Source organism: Eubalaena glacialis, chromosome 6, assembly GCF_028564815.1.
Source record: "Eubalaena glacialis isolate mEubGla1 chromosome 6, mEubGla1.1.hap2.+ XY, whole genome shotgun sequence".
NCBI lineage: Eukaryota > Metazoa > Chordata > Mammalia > Artiodactyla > Balaenidae > Eubalaena > Eubalaena glacialis.
In genome coordinates, this window is record NC_083721.1 from 14,235,746 (window position 1) to 14,258,308 (window position 22,563).

Consider the following 22,563-nt stretch of genomic DNA (forward strand, 5'->3'; position numbering starts at 1 on the left):
CAAATGGGACATAATTACACTTAAAAGGTTTTGCACAGCAAAGGAAGCAGTTGAAAAGATCAAAAGACACCCTACGAAATGTGAGAAAATATTTGCAAATGATGTGACTGAGTAGGTGTTAATGTCCAAATTATACAAACATCTCATACAACTCAAAGGCAAAACAAACAAACAACCCAACCAAAAAATCAGTTATTGGGCACATGATGCCCTTGAGACAATTCTTCAGCAGAACAAATTAAAATGATGCTCTTTAAATAAAACTGGGGTATTCAAAATAACGAGCTCATTTTAAAGGAACTATTACTGATTGTCAACAGTGACTGGCATATAATGGTTGCTTGCATATTGTTGTCTATGTCAGGGAATGAATGGTATGCTCTGCCAATTACTGGCAGTATATAAAGGTCCATGCGAAGTAGACGACACACACACTTCAGAAACATCCTCTTGCAACCCACCGGAATCCACTTCCCTTGACAACATGTGTTGCAAGTACTACGGCAACTCTTGTGGCTATGGCCGTGGATTTAGTCCCTATTACAGCTGTGGATATGGGACTCGCTATGGCTGTGGATATGGCTCAGGATATGGCTGTGGATATGGCTCCCCTTATGGCTGTGTTTATGGAACAGGATATGGCTGTGGATATGACACTGGCTACTGCTGCTACTGGCCAGTTTGCTATAGCAGATGTTATTCTTCTTGCTGCTAAAACATCACCGTGCAAACCTCGTGTGTTCCTGAAATGACACATCTAAAGATAATGAGATTCAAGGATCTATAACCCATGATTTCTATATCCAGGAAACTACATGCCGAACAGAGGCTTTGACCTCCAGCTACCCATTTTTAGATTGACATCTTTGTGGTTTGAGGTTCCATGAAAGCGTCTGCTTATTTTCCGAAAGTTAGCCTGTAACTTCCTTAAACTCTGATTCACTGTTATGACTGTGTTGATGATCCTAACATCCTACAGTTGGGGAAATCACTTATTCTCAATAAAAATGGTGCATTGTTTCTAACAAACCTTTGTGTACTTGCTTGTGAATTAGTCATTGTATGAGATGTTATGGCCTCTGTTGAAAGTTGGGCTAATATCTTGCCTGAACCTTGAGTTCTTCCTTGATATAATACAAACATTTCTTCTTACATTTGCACCAGAAAAAAATGTCTTCTCCTCCTATTTCTTGTTTCTCACCTACTCAGGCGCTCATACACCCAGGCACAAATCTCACAGTATTTTACTACTGTGCTTTGCAGATCCCACTTTGTCTAGGTTGGAGCTGGAGGGGAAAGAGGAGGGGGAATGACACTTTATTCAGGATGTTAATGCAGAGTCCCAGGTAGAGAAGAGGTGCCCTGAGTGCTTAAAGGAATTGAAGAGATATTTTCCAGAATTAATGAGAAATTAGAATTAGACATAGGTATTAAAAACACGAGAATAAAGAACGAAGCAACAGATAAGGGAGAATAAAATATTCTGTTACATCATCTGCTTTTGATGGAACTGAAAGTGTATTTGTTTTCATATATCGAGGTTGAGGAAATTGATTTCGGTCACTTAATGGACAAATAGATTTGAGTAGTTTAGAAAGGGCCTCATCTTAGTGAAGACAAAGTAGGAAAATTATAGACAAGTTTCTTGCTCTCACAGTGTCTATATTCCAGTATGTTAAAACAGAAAAACAAACAGTAAAAATAATTAAGATAATTTCAAACTGACAGTTGGGAGGGGGGAATAAAACCGGTTTATGGGAAAGAGAGTAAGGATCGAAGTATCAGAGGGATACTTCAGGGAGGTATTTTGAAGCTGTGATGAGCTCATGCCAATTGCAAAGGAGGATTAGAAAGGGAAGTAGCAAGTGTAAAGTGGGAAAGGAAGTCCGTGACGTTTTGACAGAATATGATTTACTAGGCATGTATGAGTTAACTTATATATCCAGAAAAGAGTCTTCACGAACCCTTAACATACTTTCAAAGTCATAAGTGTTGTGACTCCTTAGTTAAAGAACATCTGAGACACTCAGCTTTACAGAAGTGAGAAAATGGTGATATTATTTACAAATATCCTATAAGTTATATGTGCCACACAAATATTTGACTTCATATTCTTATTGGAGAAATATTGTTTGAGTGTAAGTTATGTGCCAGGCACTGTTCTCAGAGCTGATTATGCAGTGATGGACAGAATAGATATGGTTTCTGTTGTTTTGCATCAATATCCAGATGTTTGCCTGGAAAGGTATTCGAAGTAATGCAATAAAGATAGAAGAATTTTCACTAACCCATGGGTATTGTGGAAAGAAAGTGTGTGTTGGCAGGGTATTGAAAAGTAAAGTGTTCATCCCGGGTAATTTGTGAAGTAAAATTGATAGTTGTGAATTTAAAAGATGACAGAAAAGGAAAGAAACTGAAGAATAACAAAAAGTGGAGTGGAGATATATTTTCTTTTTGCTTATTGTTGTGGATGAAACATAGCAGGGTGATCAGATTAGACCAGTGACCAATACCAGAAAAAAATAGGTAGAAAGATTTCTCAACTGAAAGGAAATTTTCTAGTCATGAATGTTCTCAGAAAACGAAATCAGCCGCTTCGTGAAAATTCCTGTTGAAGGCACTCTATAGACTACTGGATCATAGCTCCTGTTTTGTTGTTGAAATGTGGGATTCCAGTAGAAGGAATCACCTTCCAGAGTTTATACTCCCTTCCAACTTGGATTTCAAAATTGTTACTATAAAATGTTACTTTAATTTTGATCAGAAAGGAAAGAGGAGAAATAACAGCTGATACCACAGACATACAAAAAATCATAAGCAATACTATGAACAGTTATATGCCAACAAATGGGACAGCCTAGAAGAAACAGACAAATTTCTGGAAACATACAGAATGACTAGACTGAATCAAGAAGAAACAGAAAATTTGAACAGATTGATCACTATAAGTGAAATCGAATCTGTAATTTGAAAAACTCCCAGCAAACAAAAGTCCAGGACCAGAGAGCTTCACAGGGGAATTCTATCAAACATAAAAAGAAGAACTTACATCAATCCTTCTCAAAATGTTCCAAAAAATTGAAGATGAGCAAACACTCCCAAATTCATTCGACAAGGCCACCATTACCCTGATACCAAAACCAGACACAGAGATTATAGAAAAATGAAAATTATAGTCCAATATCTTCGAGGAATATAGATGCAAAAGTCCTCAACAAAATATTAGCTAACCACATCCAATAATAGAAAAAAGGATCATACGCCATGATCAAGTTGGATTTATTCCAGGGGCACAAGGATGGATTAGCATGTGCAAATCAATCAATGTGATACACCACATCAAAAATAAGAAAGACAAAAATCACATGATCACATCAATAGATGCAGAAAAAGCATTTGAAAAACTTCAACATCGATTCAGGATAAAAATCCTTGCCAAAGTGGGTGTAGAGAGAAAATACATTAACATAATAAAGGCCATTTCCGACAAACCGACAGCCAACATAGTACTCAATGGTGAAAAGGTGAAAGCCTTCCTCCTCAATTCTCGAACGAGACAAGGATGATGACTCTCGCCACTTCTACTTAAATTGGAAGTTCTAGCCGCAGCAGTCATAAGAAAAAGAAATTAAATGTATGCAGATTGGAAAGGAAGAGTTAACCCCGTAACTATTTGCAGATGATATGGTACTTCATATAGAGAACTCTACAGTCTCCACCCAAAAACCATTAGAACCGAGAAACAAATTCAGTAGGTTGCATGATACAAGATTAATATACAGAAATCTGTTGTGTTTCTATACACTAAGGATGAAATGTTAGGAAGAGAAAGTAAAACAAATCCCATTTAAAACTGCATCAAAAATTACCTAGGAAGAAACTTAAACAAGGAGGTGAAATATCTATACTCTGAAAACTATAAAATTTGATGAAGGAAATCGAAATTGATAGAAAGAAAAGGAAATATATCCTGTGTCCTTAGATTTGAAGAATTAATATTATAAAAATGGCCATACCTCCCTCCCAATGAAATCTACAGATTTAATGCAATCCCTATCAAAATACCTGTGACATTTTTCACAGAACTAGAACAAATATTTTTAAAATTCACAGAACTACGACAAATAATCCTTAAACAACCCTGAAATTCGTAGAAGAACTATTTCTAAAACTAGGACAACCAAAGACCCCCGGTTTTCAAAGCACTCTTCATAATAAAGGACAAAGCTAGAGGTTCAACCCTACCAGACTTCAGACTATATACTACAGTGTGGTATTTGCTCCAAAACAGACACATAGGTCAGTGGAACAGAATACAGAGCCCAGAAATAATCCCACACACTTATGATCAATTAATCTATGACAAAAGAGGCAGGAAGATACAGAGAGAAAAGACAGTCTCTTCAACAAGTGGTGGTGGGAAAACTGGACAGCCATGTATATAACAATGAGAGTAGAACATTCCCTCACACCATATACAAAAACAAACTCAAAATGGGCTAAAGACCTGAATGTAAGACCTGAAAATATAAAACTCTTAGAAGAAAACACAGGCAGAACACTCTTTGACATAAATTGTAGCATTACTTTTTTGGATCTGTATCCTAAGGCAAAAGAAATAAAAGCAAAAATAAACAAATGGGACATAATTACACTTAAAAGGTTTTGCACAGCAAAGGAAGCAGTTGAAAAGATCAAAAGACACCCTACGAAATGTGAGAAAATATTTGCAAATGATGTGACTGAGTAGGTGTTAATGTCCAAATTATACAAACATCTCATACAACTCAAAGGCAAAACAAACAAACAACCCAACCAAAAAATCAGTTATTGGGCACATGATGCCCTTGAGACAATTCTTCAGCAGAACAAATTAAAATGATGCTCTTTAAATAAAACTGGGGTATTCAAAATAACGAGCTCATTTTAAAGGAACTATTACTGATTGTCAACAGTGACTGGCATATAATGGTTGCTTGCATATTTGTTGTCTATGTCAGGGAATGAATGGTATGCTCTGCCAATTACTGGCAGTATATAAAGGTCCATGCGAAGTAGACGACACACACACTTCAGAAACATCCTCTTGCAACCCACCGGAATCCACTTCCCTTGACAACATGTGTTGCAAGTACTACGGCAACTCTTGTGGCTATGGCCGTGGATTTAGTCCCTATTACAGCTGTGGATATGGGACTCGCTATGGCTGTGGATATGGCTCAGGATACGGCTGTGGATATGGCTCCCCTTATGGCTGTGTTTATGGAACAGGATATGGCTGTGGATATGACCCTGGCTACTGCTGCTACTGGCCAGTTTGCTATAGGAGATGTTATTCTTCTTGCTGCTAAAACATCACCGTGCAAACCTCGTGTGTTCCTGAAATGACACATCTAAAGATAATGAGATTCAAGGATCTATAACCCATGATTTCTATATCCAGGAAACTACATGCCGAACAGAGGCTTTGACCTCCAGCTACCCATTTTTAGATTGACATCTTTGTGGTTTGAGGTTCCATGAAAGCGTCTGCTTATTTTCCGAAAGTTAGCCTGTAACTTCCTTAAACTCTGATTCACTGTTATGACTGTGTTGATGATCCTAACATCCTACAGTTGGGGAAATCACTTATTCTCAATAAAAATGGTGCATTGTTTCTAACAAACCTTTGTGTACTTGCTTGTGAATTAGCCATTGTATGAGATGTTATGGCCTCTGTTGAAAGTTGGGCTAATATCTTGCCTGAACCTTGAGTTCTTCCTTGATATAATACAAACATTTCTTCTTACATTTGCACCAGAAAAAAATGTCTTCTCCTCCTATTTCTTGTTTCTCACCTACTCAGGCGCTCATACACCCAGGCACAAATCTCACAGTATTTCACTACTGTGCTTTGCAGATCCCACTTTGTCTAGGTTGGAGCTGGAGGGGAAAGAGGAGGGGGAATGACACTTTATTCAGGATGTTAATGCAGAGTCCCAGGTAGAGAAGAGGTGCCCTGAGTGCTTAAAGGAATTGAAGAGATATTTTCCAGAATTAATGAGAAATTAGAATTAGACATAGGTATTAAAAACACGAGAATAAAGAACGAAGCAACAGATAAGGGAGAATAAAATATTCTGTTACATCATCTGCTTTTGATGGAACTGAAAGTGTATTTGTTTTCATATATCGAGGTTGAGGAAATTGATTTCGGTCACTTAATGGACAAATAGATTTGAGTAGTTTAGAAAGGGCCTCATCTTAGTGAAGACAAAGTAGGAAAATTATAGACAAGTTTCTTGCTCTCACAGTGTCTATATTCTAGTATGTTAAAACAGAAAAACAAACAGTAAAAATAATTAAGATAATTTCAAACTGACAGTTGGGAGGGGGGAATAAAACCGGTTTATGGGAAAGAGAGTAAGGATCGAAGTATCAGAGGGATAGTTCAGGGAGGTATTTTGAAGCTGTGATGAGCTCATGCCAATTGCAAAGGAGGATTAGAAAGGGCAGTAGCAAGTGTAAAGTGGGAAAGGAAGTCCGTGACGTTTTGACAGAATATGATTTATTAGGCATGTATGAGTTAACTTATATATCCAGAAAAGAGTCTTCACGAACTCTTAACATACTTTCAAAGTCATAAGTGTTGTGACTCCTTAGTTAAAGAACATCTGAGACACTCAGCTTACAGAAGTGAGAAAATGGTGATATTATTTACAAATATCCTATAAGTTATATGTGCCACACAAATATTTGACTTCATATTCTTATTGGAGAAATATTGTTTGAGTGTAAGTTATGTGCCAGGCACTGTTCTCAGAGCTGATTATGCAGTGATGGACAGAATAGATATGGTTTCTGTTGTTTTGCATCAATAGCCAGATGTTTGCCTGGAAAGGTATTCGAAGTAATGCAATAAAGATAGAAGAATTTTCACTAACCCATGGGTATTGTGGAAAGAAAGTGTGTGTTGGCAGGGTATTGAAAAGTAAAGTGTTCATCCCGGGTAATTTGTGAAGTAAAATTGATAGTTGTGAATTTAAAAGATGACAGAAAAGGAAAGAAACTGAAGAATAACAAAAAGTGGAGTGGAGATATATTTTCTTTTTGCTTATCGTTGTGGATGAAACATAGCAGGGTGATCAGATTAGACCAGTGACCAATATCAGAAAAAAATAGGTAGAAAGATTTCTCAACTGAAAGGAAATTTTCTAGTCATGAATGTTCTCAGAAAACGAAATCAGCAGCTTCGTGAAAATTCCTGTTGAAGGCACTCTATAGACTACTGGATCATAGCTCCTGTTTTGTTGTTGAAATGTGGGATTCCAGTAGAAGGAATCACCTTCCAGAGTTTATACTCCCTTCCAACTTGGATTTCAAAATTGTTACTATAAAAAGTTACTTTAATTTTGATCAGAAAGGAAAGAGGAGAAATAACAGCTGATACCACAGACATACAAAAAATCATAAGCAATACTATGAACAGTTATATGCCAACAAATGGGACAGCCTAGAAGAAACAGACAAATTTCTGGAAACATACAGAATGACTAGACTGAATCAAGAAGAAACAGAAAATTTGAACAGATTGATCACTATAAGTGAAATCGAATCTGTAATTTGAAAAACTCCCAGCAAACAAAAGTCCAGGACCAGAGAGCTTCACAGGGGAATTCTATCAAACATAAAAAGAAGAACTTATACCAATCCTTCTCAAAATGTTCCAAAAAATTGAAGATGAGCAAACACTCCCAAATTCATTCGACAAGGCCACCATTACCCTGATACCAAAACCAGACAGAGAGATTATAGAAAAATGAAAATTATAGTCCAATATCTTCGAGGAATATAGACGCAAAAGTCCTCAACAAAATATTAGCTAACCACATCCAATAATAGAAAAAAGGATCATACGCCATGATCAAGTTGGATTTATTCCAGGGGCACAAGGATGGATTAGCATGTGCAAATCAATCAATGTGATACACCACATCAAAAATAAGAAAGACAAAAATCACATGATCACATCAATAGATGCAGAAAAAGCATTTGAAAAACTTCAACATCGATTCAGGATAAAAATCCTTGCCAAAGTGGGTGTAGAGAGAAAATACATTAACATAATAAAGGCCATTTCCGACAAACCGACAGCCAACATAGTACTCAATGGTGAAAAGGTGAAAGCCTTCCTCCTCAATTCTCGAACGAGACAAGGATGATGACTCTCGCCACTTCTACTTAAATTGGAAGTTCTAGCCGCAGCAGTCATAAGAAAAAGAAATTAAATGTATGCAGATTGGAAAGGAAGAGTTAACCCCGTAACTATTTGCAGATGATATGGTACTTCATATAGAGAACTCTACAGTCTCCACCCAAAAACCATTAGAACCGAGAAACAAATTCAGTAGGTTGCATGATACAAGATTAATATACAGAAATCTGTTGTGTTTCTATACACTAAGGATGAAATGTTAGGAAGAGAAAGTAAAACAAATCCCATTTAAAACTGCATCAAAAATTACCTAGGAAGAAACTTAAACAAGGAGGTGAAATATCTATACTCTGAAAACTATAAAATTTGATGAAGGAAATCGAAATTGATAGAAAGAAAAGGAAATATATCCTGTGTCCTTAGATTTGAAGAATTAATATTATAAAAATGGCCATACCTCCCTCCCAATGAAATCTACAGATTTAATGCAATCCCTATCAAAATACCTGTGACATTTTTCACAGAACTAGAACAAATATTTTTAAAATTCACAGAACTACGACAAATAATCCTTAAACAACCCTGAAATTCGTAGAAGAACTATTTCTAAAACTAGGACAACCAAAGGCCCCCGGTTTTCAAAGCACCCTTCATAATAAAGGACAAAGCTAGAAGTTCAACCCTACCAGACTTCAGACTATATACTACAGTGTGGTATTTGCTCCAAAACAGACACATAGGTCAGTGGAACAGAATACAGAGCCCAGAAATAATCCCACACACTTATGATCAATTAATCTATGACAAAAGAGGCAGGAAGATACAGAGAGAAAAGACAGTCTCTTCAACAAGTGGTGCTGGGAAAACTGGACAGCCATGTATATAACAATGAGAGTAGAACATTCCCTCACACCATATACAAAAACAAACTCAAAATGGGCTAAAGACCTGAATGTAAGACCTGAAAATATAAAACTCTTAGAAGAAAACACAGGCAGAACACTCTTTGACATAAATTGTAGCATTACTTTTTTGGATCTGTATCCTAAGGCAAAAGAAATAAAAGCAAAAATAAACAAATGGGACATAATTACACTTAAAAGGTTTTGCACAGCAAAGGAAGCAGTTGAAAAGATCAAAAGACACCCTACGAAATGTGAGAAAATATTTGCAAATGATGTGACTGAGTAGGTGTTAATGTCCAAATTATACAAACATCTCATACAACTCAAAGGCAAAACAAACAAACAACCCAACCAAAAAATCAGTTATTGGGCACATGATGCCCTTGAGACAATTCTTCAGCAGAACAAATTAAAATGATGCTCTTTAAATAAAACTGGGGTATTCAAAATAACGAGCTCATTTTAAAGGAACTATTACTGATTGTCAACAGTGACTGGCATATAATGGTTGCTTGCATATTGTTGTCTATGTCAGGGAATGAATGGTATGCTCTGCCAATTACTGGCAGTATATAAAGGTCCATGCGAAGTAGACGACACACACACTTCAGAAACATCCTCTTGCAACCCACCGGAATCCACTTCCCTTGACAACATGTGTTGCAAGTACTACGGCAACTCTTGTGGCTATGGCCGTGGATTTAGTCCCTATTACAGCTGTGGATATGGGACTCGCTATGGCTGTGGATATGGCTCAGGATACGGCTGTGGATATGGCTCCCCTTATGGCTGTGTTTATGGAACAGGATATGGCTGTGGATATGACCCTGGCTACTGCTGCTACTGGCCAGTTTGCTATAGGAGATGTTATTCTTCTTGCTGCTAAAACATCACCGTGCAAACCTCGTGTGTTCCTGAAATGACACATCTAAAGATAATGAGATTCAAGGATCTATAACCCATGATTTCTATATCCAGGAAACTACATGCCGAACAGAGGCTTTGACCTCCAGCTACCCATTTTTAGATTGACATCTTTGTGGTTTGAGGTTCCATGAAAGCGTCTGCTTATTTTCCGAAAGTTAGCCTGTAACTTCCTTAAACTCTGATTCACTGTTATGACTGTGTTGATGATCCTAACATCCTACAGTTGGGGAAATCACTTATTCTCAATAAAAATGGTGCATTGTTTCTAACAAACCTTTGTGTACTTGCTTGTGAATTAGCCATTGTATGAGATGTTATGGCCTCTGTTGAAAGTTGGGCTAATATCTTGCCTGAACCTTGAGTTCTTCCTTGATATAATACAAACATTTCTTCTTACATTTGCACCAGAAAAAAATGTCTTCTCCTCCTATTTCTTGTTTCTCACCTACTCAGGCGCTCATACACCCAGGCACAAATCTCACAGTATTTCACTACTGTGCTTTGCAGATCCCACTTTGTCTAGGTTGGAGCTGGAGGGGAAAGAGGAGGGGGAATGACACTTTATTCAGGATGTTAATGCAGAGTCCCAGGTAGAGAAGAGGTGCCCTGAGTGCTTAAAGGAATTGAAGAGATATTTTCCAGAATTAATGAGAAATTAGAATTAGACATAGGTATTAAAAACACGAGAATAAAGAACGAAGCAACAGATAAGGGAGAATAAAATATTCTGTTACATCATCTGCTTTTGATGGAACTGAAAGTGTATTTGTTTTCATATATCGAGGTTGAGGAAATTGATTTCGGTCACTTAATGGACAAATAGATTTGAGTAGTTTAGAAAGGGCCTCATCTTAGTGAAGACAAAGTAGGAAAATTATAGACAAGTTTCTTGCTCTCACAGTGTCTATATTCTAGTATGTTAAAACAGAAAAACAAACAGTAAAAATAATTAAGATAATTTCAAACTGACAGTTGGGAGGGGGGAATAAAACCGGTTTATGGGAAAGAGAGTAAGGATCGAAGTATCAGAGGGATAGTTCAGGGAGGTATTTTGAAGCTGTGATGAGCTCATGCCAATTGCAAAGGAGGATTAGAAAGGGCAGTAGCAAGTGTAAAGTGGGAAAGGAAGTCCGTGACGTTTTGACAGAATATGATTTATTAGGCATGTATGAGTTAACTTATATATCCAGAAAAGAGTCTTCACGAACTCTTAACATACTTTCAAAGTCATAAGTGTTGTGACTCCTTAGTTAAAGAACATCTGAGACACTCAGCTTACAGAAGTGAGAAAATGGTGATATTATTTACAAATATCCTATAAGTTATATGTGCCACACAAATATTTGACTTCATATTCTTATTGGAGAAATATTGTTTGAGTGTAAGTTATGTGCCAGGCACTGTTCTCAGAGCTGATTATGCAGTGATGGACAGAATAGATATGGTTTCTGTTGTTTTGCATCAATATCCAGATGTTTGCCTGGAAAGGTATTCGAAGTAATGCAATAAAGATAGAAGAATTTTCACTAACCCATGGGTATTGTGGAAAGAAAGTGTGTGTTGGCAGGGTATTGAAAAGTAAAGTGTTCATCCCGGGTAATTTGTGAAGTAAAATTGATAGTTGTGAATTTAAAAGATGACAGAAAAGGAAAGAAACTGAAGAATAACAAAAAGTGGAGTGGAGATATATTTTCTTTTTGCTTATCGTTGTGGATGAAACATAGCAGGGTGATCAGATTAGACCAGTGACCAATATCAGAAAAAAATAGGTAGAAAGATTTCTCAACTGAAAGGAAATTTTCTAGTCATGAATGTTCTTAGAAAACGAAATCAGCAGCTTCGTGAAAATTCCTGTTGAAGGCACTCTATAGACTACTGGATCATAGCTCCTGTTTTGTTGTTGAAATGTGGGATTCCAGTAGAAGGAATCACCTTCCAGAGTTTATACTCCCTTCCAACTTGGATTTCAAAATTGTTACTATAAAAAGTTACTTTAATTTTGATCAGAAAGGAAAGAGGAGAAATAACAGCTGATACCACAGACATACAAAAAATCATAAGCAATACTATGAACAGTTATATGCCAACAAATGGGACAGCCTAGAAGAAACAGACAAATTTCTGGAAACATACAGAATGACTAGACTGAATCAAGAAGAAACAGAAAATTTGAACAGATTGATCACTATAAGTGAAATCGAATCTGTAATTTGAAAAACTCCCAGCAAACAAAAGTCCAGGACCAGAGAGCTTCACAGGGGAATTCTATCAAACATAAAAAGAAGAACTTATACCAATCCTTCTCAAAATGTTCCAAAAAATTGAAGATGAGCAAACACTCCCAAATTCATTCGACAAGGCCACCATTACCCTGATACCAAAACCAGACAGAGAGATTATAGAAAAATGAAAATTATAGTCCAATATCTTCGAGGAATATAGACGCAAAAGTCCTCAACAAAATATTAGCTAACCACATCCAATAATAGAAAAAAGGATCATACGCCATGATCAAGTTGGATTTATTCCAGGGGCACAAGGATGGATTAGCATGTGCAAATCAATCAATGTGATACACCACATCAAAAATAAGAAAGACAAAAATCACATGATCATATCAATAGATGCAGAAAAAGCATTTGAAAAACTTCAACATCGATTCAGGATAAAAATCCTTGCCAAAGTGGCTGTAGAGGGAAAATACATTAACATAATAAAGGCCATTTCCGACAAACCAACAGCCAACATAATACTCAATGGTGAAAAGGTGAAAGCCTTCCTCCTCAATTCAGGATCGAGACAAGGATGATGACTCTCGCCACTTCTACTTAAATTGGAAGTTCTAGCCGCAGCAGTCATAAGAAAAAGAAATTAAATGTATGCAGATTGGAAAGGAAGAGTTAACCCCGTAACTATTTGCAGATGATATGGTACTTCATATAGCGAAGTCTACAGTCTCCACCCAAAAACCATTAGAACCGAGAAACAAATTCAGTAGGTTGCATGATACAAGATTAATATACAGAAATCTGTTGTGTTTCTATACACTAAGGATGAAATGTTAGGAAGAGAAAGTAAAACAAATCCCATTTAAAACTGCATCAAAAATTACCTAGGAAGAAACTTAAACAAGGAGGTGAAATATCTATACTCTGAAAACTATAAAATTTGATGAAGGAAATCGAAATTGATAGAAAGAAAAGGAAATATATCCTGTGTCCTTAGATTTGAAGAATTAATATTATAAAAATGGCCATACCTCCCTCCCAATGAAATCTACAGATTTAATGCAATCCCTATCAAAATACCTGTGACATTTTTCACAGAACTAGAACAAATATTTTTAAAATTCACAGAACTACGACAAATAATCCTTAAACAACCCTGAAATTCGTAGAAGAACTATTTCTAAAACTAGGACAACCAAAGGCCCCCGGTTTTCAAAGCACTCTTCATAATAAAGGACAAAGCTAGAAGTTCAACCCTACCAGACTTCAGACTATATACTACAGTGTGGTATTTGCTCCAAAACAGACACATAGGTCAGTGGAACAGAATACAGAGCCCAGAAATAATCCCACACACTTATGATCAATTAATCTATGACAAAAGAGGCAGGAAGATACAGAGAGAAAAGACAGTCTCTTCAACAAGTGGTGCTGGGAAAACTGGACAGCCATGTATATAACAATGAGAGTAGAACATTCCCTCACACCATATACAAAAACAAACTCAAAATGGGCTAAAGACCTGAATGTAAGACCTGAAAATATAAAACTCTTAGAAGAAAACACAGGCAGAACACTCTTTGACATAAATTGTAGCATTACTTTTTTGGATCTGTATCCTAAGGCAAAAGAAATAAAAGCAAAAATAAACAAATGGGACATAATTACACTTAAAAGGTTTTGCACAGCAAAGGAAGCAGTTGAAAAGATCAAAAGACACCCTACGAAATGTGAGAAAATATTTGCAAATGATGTGACTGAGTAGGTGTTAATGTCCAAATTATACAAACATCTCATACAACTCAAAGGCAAAACAAACAAACAACCCAACCAAAAAATCAGTTATTGGGCACATGATGCCCTTGAGACAATTCTTCAGCAGAACAAATTAAAATGATGCTCTTTAAATAAAACTGGGGTATTCAAAATAACGAGCTCATTTTAAAGGAACTATTACTGATTGTCAACAGTGACTGGCATATAATGGTTGCTTGCATATTGTTGTCTATGTCAGGGAATGAATGGTATGCTCTGCCAATTACTGGCAGTATATAAAGGTCCATGCGAAGTAGACGACACACACACTTCAGAAACATCCTCTTGCAACCCACCGGAATCCACTTCCCTTGACAACATGTGTTGCAAGTACTACGGCAACTCTTGTGGCTATGGCCGTGGATTTAGTCCCTATTACAGCTGTGGATATGGGACTCGCTATGGCTGTGGATATGGCTCAGGATACGGCTGTGGATATGGCTCCCCTTATGGCTGTGTTTATGGAACAGGATATGGCTGTGGATATGACCCTGGCTACTGCTGCTACTGGCCAGTTTGCTATAGCAGATGTTATTCTTCTTGCTGCTAAAACATCACCGTGCAAACCTCGTGTGTTCCTGAAATGACACATCTAAAGATAATGAGATTCAAGGATCTATAACCCATGATTTCTATATCCAGGAAACTACATGCCGAACAGAGGCTTTGACCTCCAGCTACCCATTTTTAGATTGACATCTTTGTGGTTTGAGGTTCCATGAAAGCGTCTGCTTATTTTCCGAAAGTTAGCCTGTAACTTCCTTAAACTCTGATTCACTGTTATGACTGTGTTGATGATCCTAACATCCTACAGTTGGGGAAATCACTTATTCTCAATAAAAATGGTGCATTGTTTCTAACAAACCTTTGTGTACTTGCTTGTGAATTAGTCATTGTATGAGATGTTATGGCCTCTGTTGAAAGTTGGGCTCATATCTTGCCTGAACCTTGAGTTCTTCCTTGATATAATACAAACATTTCTTCTTACATTTGCACCAGAAAAAAATGTCTTCTCCTCCTATTTCTTGTTTCTCACCTACTCAGGCGCTCATACACCCAGGCACAAATCTCACAGTATTTCACTACTGTGCTTTGCAGATCCCACTTTGTCTAGGTTGGAGCTGGAGGGGAAAGAGGAGGGGGAATGACACTTTATTCAGGATGTTAATGCAGAGTCCCAGGTAGAGAAGAGGTGCCCTGAGTGCTTAAAGGAATTGAAGAGATATTTTCCAGAATTAATGAGAAATTAGAATTAGACATAGGTATTAAAAACACGAGAATAAAGAACGAAGCAACAGATAAGGGAGAATAAAATATTCTGTTACATCATCTGCTTTTGATGGAACTGAAAGTGTATTTGTTTTCATATATCGAGGTTGAGGAAATTGATTTCGGTCACTTAATGGACAAATAGATTTGAGTAGTTTAGAAAGGGCCTCATCTTAGTGAAGACAAAGTAGGAAAATTATAGACAAGTTTCTTGCTCTCACAGTGTCTATATTCTAGTATGTTAAAACAGAAAAACAAACAGTAAAAATAATTAAGATAATTTCAAACTGACAGTTGGGAGGGGGGAATAAAACCGGTTTATGGGAAAGAGAGTAAGGATCGAAGTATCAGAGGGATAGTTCAGGGAGGTATTTTGAAGCTGTGATGAGCTCATGCCAATTGCAAAGGAGGATTAGAAAGGGCAGTAGCAAGTGTAAAGTGGGAAAGGAAGTCCGTGACGTTTTGACAGAATATGATTTATTAGGCATGTATGAGTTAACTTATATATCCAGAAAAGAGTCTTCACGAACTCTTAACATACTTTCAAAGTCATAAGTGTTGTGACCCCTTAGTTAAAGAACATCTGAGACACTCAGCTTTACAGAAGTGAGAAATGGTGATATTATTTACAAATATCCTATAAGTTATATGTGCCACACAAATATTTGACTTCATATTCTTATTGGAGAAATATTGTTTGAGTGTAAGTTATGTGCCAGGCACTGTTCTCAGAGCTGATTATGCAGTGATGGACAGAATAGATATGGTTTCTGTTGTTTTGCATCAATATCCAGATGTTTGCCTGGAAAGGTATTCGAAGTAATGCAATAAAGATAGAAGAATTTTCACTAACCCATGGGTATTGTTGAAAGAAAGTGTGTGTTGGCAGGGTATTGAAAAGTAAAGTGTTCATCCCGGGTAATTTGTGAAGTAAAATTGATAGTTGTGAATTTAAAAGATGACAGAAAAGGAAAGAAACTGAAGAATAACAAAAAGTGGAGTGGAGATATATTTTCTTTTTGCTTATCGTTGTGGATGAAACATAGCAGGGTGATCAGATTAGACCAGTGACCAATATCAGAAAAAAATAGGTAGAAAGATTTCTCAACTGAAAGGAAATTTTCTAGTCATGAATGTTCTCAGAAAACGAAATCAGCCGCTTCGTGAAAATTCCTGTTGAAAGCACTCTATAGACTACTGGATCATAGCTCCTGTTTTGTTGTTGAAATGCGGGATTCCAGTAGAAGGAATCACCTTCCAGAGTTTATACTCCCTTCCAACTTGGATTTCAAAATTGTTACTATAAAAAGTTACTTTAATTTTGATCAGAAAGGAAAGAGGAGAAATAACAGCTGATACCACAGACATACAAAAAATCATAAGCAATACTATGAACAGTTATATGCCAACAAATGGGACAGCCTAGAAGAAACAGACAAATTTCTGGAAACATACAGAATGACTAGACTGAATCAAGAAGAAACAGAAAATTTGAACAGATTGATCACTATAAGTGAAATCGAATCTGTAATTTGAAAAACTCCCAGCAAACAAAAGTCCAGGACCAGAGAGCTTCACAGGGGAATTCTATCAAACATAAAAAGAAGAACTTATACCAATCCTTCTCAAAATGTTCCAAAAAATTGAAGATGAGCAAACACTCCCAAATTCATTCGAAAAGGCCACCATTACCCTGATACCAAAACCAGACAGAGAGATTATAGAAAAATGAAAATTATAGTCCAATATCTTCGAGGAATATAGACGCAAAAGTCCTCAACAAAATATTAGCTAACCACATCCAATAATAGAAAAAAGGATCATACGCCATGCTCAAGTTGGATTTATTCCAGGGGCACAAGGATGGATTAGCATGTGCAAATCAATCAATGTGATACACCACATCAAAAATAAGAAAGACAAAAATCACATGATCATATCAATAGATGCAGAAAAAGCATTTGAAAAACTTCAACATCGATTCAGGATAAAAATCCTTGCCAAAGTGGCTGTAGAGGGAAAATACATTAACATAATAAAGGCCATTTCCGACAAACCAACAGCCAACATAATACTCAATGGTGAAAAGGTGAAAGCCTTCCTCCTCAATTCAGGAACGAGACAAGGATGATGACTCTCGCCACTTCTAATTAAATTGGAAGTTCTAGCCGCAGCAGTCATAAGAAAAAGAAATTAAATGTATGCAGATTGGAAAGGAAGAGTTAACCCCGTAACTATTTGCAGATGATATGGTACTTCATATAGCGAAGTCTACAGTCTCCACCCAAAAACCATTAGAACCGAGAAACAAATTCAGTAGGTTGCATGATACAAGATTAATATAGAGAAATCTGTTGTGTTTCTATACACTAAGGATGAAATGTTAGGAAGAGAAAGTAAAACAAATCCCATTTAAAACTGCATCAAAAATTACATAGGAAGAAACTTAAACAAGGAGGTGAAATATCTATACTCTGAAAACTATAAAATTTGATGAAGGAAATCGAAATTGATAGAAAGAAAAGGAAATATATCCTGTGTCCTTAGATTTGAAGAATTAATATTATAAAAATGGCCATACCTCCCTCCCAATGAAATCTACAGATTTAATGCAATCCCTATCAAAATACCTGTGACATTTTTCACAGAACTAGAACAAATATTTTTAAAATTCACAGAACTATGACAAATAATCCTTAAACAACCCTGAAATTCGTAGAAGAACTATTTCTAAAACTAGGACAACCAAAGGCCCCCGGTTTTCAAAGCACTCTTCATAATAAAGGACAAAGCTAGAAGTTCAACCCTACCAGACTTCAGACTATATACTACAGTGTGGTATTTGCTCCAAAACAGACACATAGGTCAGTGGAACAGAATACAGAGCCCAGAAATAATCCCACACACTTATGATCAATTAATCTATGACAAAAGAGGCAGGAAGATACAGAGAGAAAAGACAGTCTCTTCAACAAGTGGTGCTGGGAAAACTGGACAGCCATGTATATAACAATGAGAGTAGAACATTCCCTCACACCATATACAAAAACAAACTCAAAATGGGCTAAAGACCTGAATGTAAGACCTGAAAATATAAAACTCTTGAAGAAAACACAGGCAGAACACTCTTTGACATAAATTGTAGCATTACTTTTTTGGATCTGTATCCTAAGGCAAAAGAAATAAAAGCAAAAATAAACAAATGGGACATAATTACACTTAAAAGGTTTTGCACAGCAAAGGAAGCAGTTGAAAAGATCAAAAGACACCCTACGAAATGTGAGAAAATATTTGCAAATGATGTGACTGAGTAGGTGTTAATGTCCAAATTATACAAACATCTCATACAACTCAAAGGCAAAACAAACAAACAACCCAACCAAAAAATCAGTTATTGGGCACATGATGCCCTTGAGACAATTCTTCAGCAGAACAAATTAAAATGATGCTCTTTAAATAAAACTGGGGTATTCAAAATAACGAGCTCATTTTAAAGGAACTATTACTGATTGTCAACAGTGACTGGCATATAATGGTTGCTTGCATATTGTTGTCTATGTCAGGGAATGAATGGTATGCTCTGCCAATTACTGGCAGTATATAAAGGTCCATGCGAAGTAGACGACACACACACTTCAGAAACATCCTCTTGCAACCCACCGGAATCCACTTCCCTTGACAACATGTGTTGCAAGTACTACGGCAACTCTTGTGGCTATGGCCGTGGATTTAGTCCCTATTACAGCTGTGGATATGGGACTCGCTATGGCTGTGGATATGGCTCAGGATACGGCTGTGGATATGGCTCCCCTTATGGCTGTGTTTATGGAACAGGATATGGCTGTGGATATGACCCTGGCTACTGCTGCTACTGGCCAGTTTGCTATAGGAGATGTTATTCTTCTTGCTGCTAAAACATCACCGTGCAAACCTCGTGTGTTCCTGAAATGACACATCTAAAGATAATGAGATTCAAGGATCTATAACCCATGATTTCTATATCCAGGAAACTACATGCCGAACAGAGGCTTTGACCTCCAGCTACCCATTTTTAGATTGACATCTTTGTGGTTTGAGGTTCCATGAAAGCGTCTGCTTATTTTCCGAAAGTTAGCCTGTAACTTCCTTAAACTCTGATTCACTGTTATGACTGTGTTGATGATCCTAACATCCTACAGTTGGGGAAATCACTTATTCTCAATAAAAATGGTGCATTGTTTCTAACAAACCTTTGTGTACTTGCTTGTGAATTAGTCATTGTATGAGATGTTATGGCCTCTGTTGAAAGTTGGGCTCATATCTTGCCTGAACCTTGAGTTCTTCCTTGATATAATACAAACATTTCTTCTTACATTTGCACCAGAAAAAAATGTCTTCTCCTCCTATTTCTTGTTTCTCACCTACTCAGGCGCTCATACACCCAGGCACAAATCTCACAGTATTTCACTACTGTGCTTTGCAGATCCCACTTTGTCTAGGTTGGAGCTGGAGGGGAAAGAGGAGGGGGAATGACACTTTATTCAGGATGTTAATGCAGAGTCCCAGGTAGAGAAGAGGTGCCCTGAGTGCTTAAAGGAATTGAAGAGATATTTTCCAGAATTAATGAGAAATTAGAATTAGACATAGGTATTAAAAACACGAGAATAAAGAACTAAGCAACAGATAAGGGAGAATAAAATATTCTGTTACATCATCTGCTTTTGATGGAACTGAAAGTGTATTTGTTTTCAAATATCGAGGTTGAGGAAATTGATTTCGGTCACTTAATTGACAAACAGATTTGAGTAGTTTAGAAAGGGCCTCATCTTAGTGAAGACAAAGTAGGAAAATTATAGACAAGTTTCTTGCTCTCACAGTGTCTATATTCTAGTATGTTAAAACAGAAAAACAAACAGTAAAAATAATTAAGATAATTTCAAACTGACAGTTGGGAGGGGGGAATAAAACCGGTTTATGGGAAAGAGAGTAAGGATCGAAGTATCAGAGGGATAGTTCAGGGAGGTATTTTGAAGCTGTGATGAGCTGATGCCAATTGCAAAGGAGGATTAGAAAGGGCAGTAGCAAGTGTAAAGTGGGAAAGGAAGTCCGTGACGTTTTGACAGAATATGATTTATTAGGCATGTATGAGTTAACTTATATATCCAGAAAAGAGTCTTCACGAACTCTTAACATACTTTCAAAGTCATAAGTGTTGTGACTCTTTAGTTAAAGAACATCTGAGACACTCAGCTTTACAGAAGTGAGAAAATGGTGATATTATTTACAAATATCCTATAAGTTATATGTGCCACACAAATATTTGACTTCATATTCTTATTGGAGAAATATTGTTTGAGTGTAAGTTATGTGCCAGGCACTGTTCTCAGAGCTGATTATGCAGTGATGGACAGAATAGATATGGTTTCTGTTGTTTTGCATCAATATCCAGATGTTTGCCTGGAAAGGTATTCGAAGTAATGCAATAAAGATAGAAGAATTTTCACTAACCCATGGGTATTGTGGAAAGAAAGTGTGTGTTGGCAGGGTATTGAAAAGTAAAGTGTTCATCCCGGGTAATTTGTGAAGTAAAATTGATAGTTGTGAATTTAAAAGATGACAGAAAAGGAAAGAAACTGAAGAATAACAAAAAGTGGAGTGGAGATATATTTTCTTTATGCTTATCGTTGTGGATGAAACATAGCAGGGTGATCAGATTAGACCAGTGACCAATATCAGAAAAAAATAGGTAGAAAGATTTCTCAACTGAAAGGAAATTTTCTAGTCATGAATGTTCTCAGAAAACGAAATCAGCCGCTTCGTGAAAATTCCTGTTGAAGGCACTCTATAGACTACTGGATCATAGCTCCTGTTTTGTTGTTGAAATGTGGGATTCCAGTAGAAGGAATCACCTTCCAGAGTTTATACTCCCTTCCAACTTGGATTTCATAATTGTTACTATAAAAAGTTACTTTAATTTTGATCAGAAAGGAAAGAGGAGAAATAACAGCTGATACCACAGACATACAAAAAATCATAAGCAATACTATGAACAGTTATATGCCAACAAATGGGACAGCCTAGAAGAAACAGACAAATTTCTGGAAACATACAGAATGACTAGACTGAATCAAGAAGAAACAGAAAATTTGAACAGATTGATCACTATAAGTGAAGTCGAATCTGTAATTTGAAAAACTCCCAGCAAACAAAAGTCCAGGACCAGAGAGCTTCACAGGGGAATTCTATCAAACATAAAAAGAAGAACTTATACCAATCCTTCTCAAAATGTTCCAAAAAATTGAAGATGAGCAAACACTCCCAAATTCATTCGACAAGGCCACCATTACCCTGATACCAAAACCAGACAGAGAGATTATAGAAAAAAGAAAATTATAGTCCAATATCTTCGAGGAACATAGATGCAAAAGTCCTCAACAAAATATTAGCTAACCAAATCCAATAATCCAAAGATGATCATACGCCATGATCAAGTTGGATTTATTCCAGGGGCACAAGGATGGATTAGCATGTGCAAATCAATCAATGTGATACACCACATCAAAAATAAGAAAGACAAAAATCACATGATCACATCAATAGATGCAGAAAAAGCATTTGAAAAACTTCAACATCGATTCAGGATAAGAATCCTTGCCAAAGTGGGTGTAGAGGGAAAATACATTAACATAATAAAGGCCATTTCCGACAAACCAACAGCCAACATAATACTCAATGGTGAAAAGGTGAAAGCCTTCCTCCTCAATTCAGGAAGGAGACAAGGATGATGACTCTCGCCACTTCTACTTAAATTGGAAGTTCTAGCCGCAGCAGTCATAAGAAAAAGAAATTAAATGTATGCAGATTGGAAAGGAAGAGTTAACACCGTAACTATTTGCAGATGATATGGTACTTCATATAGCGAAGTCTACAGTCTCCACCCAAAAACCATTAGAACCGAGAAACAAATTCAGTAGGTTGCATGATACAAGATTAATATGGAGAAATCTGTTGTGTTTCTATACACTAATGATGAAATGTTAGGAAGAGAAAGTAAAACAAATCCCATTTAAAACTGCATCAAAAATTACCTAGGAAGAAACTTAAACAAGGAGGTGAAATATCTATACTCTGAAAACTATAAAATTTGATGAAGGAAATCGAAATTGATAGAAAGAAAAGGAAATATATCCTGTGTCCTTAGATTTGAAGAATTAATATTATAAAAATGGCCATACCTCCCTCCCAA